The 2968-nt window shown below is 37.2% G+C and overlaps 1 pseudogene; it reads left to right on the plus strand.

Moving 5' to 3' along the window:
- The first annotated feature begins 404 nt into the window (after nucleotides 1-404).
- LOC114197899 (protein-L-histidine N-pros-methyltransferase pseudogene) lies at nucleotides 405-1271 on the plus strand (annotated as a pseudogene).
- The last annotated feature ends 1697 nt before the right edge of the window (nucleotides 1272-2968 follow it).

Here is a 2968-nt window from a genome sequence, read left to right on the forward strand (position 1 = left end):
AGGTAATCATTCTGCCGTAATGGAGTGTTCATATAAATGTAATGTTCTGAATGTTATTAATAATTTCAAGGCAGTGAGAAATGTTCAGATGCCAATTTTCATGGAGTCATGTGTAACTGCAAATTATCTTATATCCTTGAAGATAAGGTTGGCATTCTGCCTTTTTGGAAATCTACATTAAAGGGTACCTAATTGAATTATCGCTGGGATGTGCAACTAAGATTTTCTCATATGTTAATTGCTTTACAAACCTATACCCCAGAAAGCAGATTACACTGGGGTTCAGCAAGTCTAAACTATCGTGATACTATATGATGGTTCAATTCTCCATCTACTTTTCTCTTTTCAAAGTTTTGGGCACTGGTTAAAGATAGTGTTAACTCTTGATTTGTAATTCAGGAGGCTCTCTGAGAAGAGAGAGAGACAGCGAGGCTTGAGGCTTCTTAGACGGATTGAAGGATCATGAGCTGGGATACCAAGTTCTATGAAAAGTGGTATGTGTGCAACAGAGAGAAATTATGCGAATCACTCCAGGCTGTCTTTGTTCAGAGCTACCTTGACCAAGGAACGCAGATCTTCTTAAATAACAGCATTGAGAAATCGGGCTGGCTATTTATCCAATTATATCACTCTTTCGTGTCATCCATTTTTAGCCTGTTTATGTCTAGAACGTCTATCAATGGGTTGCTAGGAAGAGGCTCAATGTTTGTGTTTTCACCAGATCAGTTTCAGAGACTGCTAAAAATTAATCCAGACTGGAAAACCCATAGACTTCTTGATTTAGATGCTGGAGATGGAGAAGTCACAAAAATCACGAGCCCTCATTTTGAAGAAATTTATGCCACTGAGCTGTCTGAAACTATGATATGGCAGCTTCAGAAGTGCTTGGTATAAATGAATGGCAGAATACAGGGTTCCAGTATGATGTCATCAGCTGCTTGAATTTGCTGGACCGCTGTGATCAGCCCCTGACTTTGTTAAAAGATATCAGAAGTGTCTTGGAGCCAAGTAGAGGCAGGGTCATTGTCGCATTGGTTTTACCCTTTCATCCCTATGTGGAAAACGTAGGTGGCAAGTGGGAGAAACCATCAGAAATTTAAGAAATCAAGGGACAGAATTGGGAAGAACAAGTGAATAGTCCGCCTGAAGTTTTCAGAAAAGCTGGTTTTGTTATTGAAGCTTTCACCAGACTACCATACCTGTGTGAAGGCGACATGTATAATGACTACTACGTTTTGGATGATGCTGTCTTTGTTCTCAAACCAGTATAAACACGTGGAGGCCCGAGTCTTCAGTGCCCACCCCAACAATGTACACTCCAGAAAAGGGTCTGCGTTTGTGATTATGTGAGGGGAGGACCGTTGGGGACTGCCATTCTGAATATCATGTAGGAATTTAAAAAGCCAAAATACTAATTATTTCTTTGTAGTGTGTAAAAGGAATGTAAAAAACAAAACCCAACTCTTTGAGGATTTTTATCAACTCTTTACTCAGTATACAGGTCACACTGCAAGTATGGAAGATATTTTTTATACTTAATTACAGTAGGGACTCATTCCCAGTCAAAGCAATAGTCACAACCTCACATGGAACCAATAAATATGGATGATTGTTTTTAATAAAATGAAGACTGGCAATAAAGCTGTCCGTTCAATTGCAAATATTTGGTTATAAGGTATAGCCACTGATACTCTTTCATGTTTAGAAATTCTTTGTCATTATTCAAAAAATGTTTTTAATCATGCTAATAAACTTTTTTGGAGATAAAAAAAAAGATAGTGTTAACTCTTACGACATGTAAGCCTTGAGTTTTCAGTGGCTGACCCCAATAAAATTCACTTCTCACTCATGTCAAAGTCTGATCAGACAGCCTTTCACATTTCATGACTCCTTCCATTTTGTGACTCTACCTACCTTTTATCCTTAGTGGCCTTTTCTGTTCAGTTGACAGATGGGGAAAGAGAGCAAAGATTGTATGTGCTGGAGGGGAAGTGGGGTGGGTTCTTATATGGGCCTGACTTGGAAATAGCATAACTTCTGCCAGAATAGTCACCTGGCCAGGTACAAAAAAAGAGAGGCTACTAAGTATAATCTAGTTGTGTGTTAAAAAAGGAAAAGGAAACAATAAATATATAGCAGAATAGTCCTCATTATGAAAAAAAGTCATTTTTTTAAGTGAACCAGAAGTTCTTATATGAACCAGATCATAAATATGAATACCAAAATAGGTCCTGTAATGATGTAGCAGTGATTAGGTTTCAGTGGCCATCCTTATGATCTACCTATACTTACATTAATGTTTTAGATGATCTCTGAAATGAAAACATTAAATATAAAAACTGTCTGAAAACTCAAAGACCTCTGAGAAGACATACACAATCCTGAAGGTCCATAAGTCCTAATTTTAGGATCCATCTCCCTAAATGAAATTTTAGGGAGATGGATCCATCCTAGTCAGGCTGGAGTGCTCCCCCAGGCCTCATTCACCATAATTATTCCTGGCCTTGGGCTTTTGTTTATGCAGCTTACTGCCTAAAATACTCTACTCCTTTCTTTCCAGAAATTGATCTAGCTCCTACTGACTGCATGGCTAATGGCTTTGCACCTCTATTAATAAAATTCCCCAGGCTTCTTGTTTTCCATGATCTCTGATTTTTTAGAACTCTTATCTTAAGTAGAACCAAAAATTTATTCATACTATTATTTAGTTTATGGATATATGACTTGTCTTATCAAATGATTTCCCAACCAGAATCTAGAGGAATTTTTCACTCCACAAAGAAATGAGGAAAAAAAAGATAGCACACTGTTTTTTAAAAAGGCTTAATTAATTTAACTTCCAAGATTTTTTTCCTGAGATCATGTCTTTTCTATTTTTTAATATTAAAAAATGACTTTGCTTTTATAAGATAATGGATTGAGATACACAGAACTCTTTCTCCCTCTCTCCTTGCCTCTCTCTCTCTCA

The sequence above is a fragment of the Eumetopias jubatus genome, unplaced genomic scaffold, assembly GCF_037043125.1.
Source record: "Eumetopias jubatus isolate StellerSeaLion01/CBP00866 unplaced genomic scaffold, mEumJub1_p1.0 scaffold_15, whole genome shotgun sequence".
Taxonomy (NCBI): domain Eukaryota; kingdom Metazoa; phylum Chordata; class Mammalia; order Carnivora; family Otariidae; genus Eumetopias; species Eumetopias jubatus.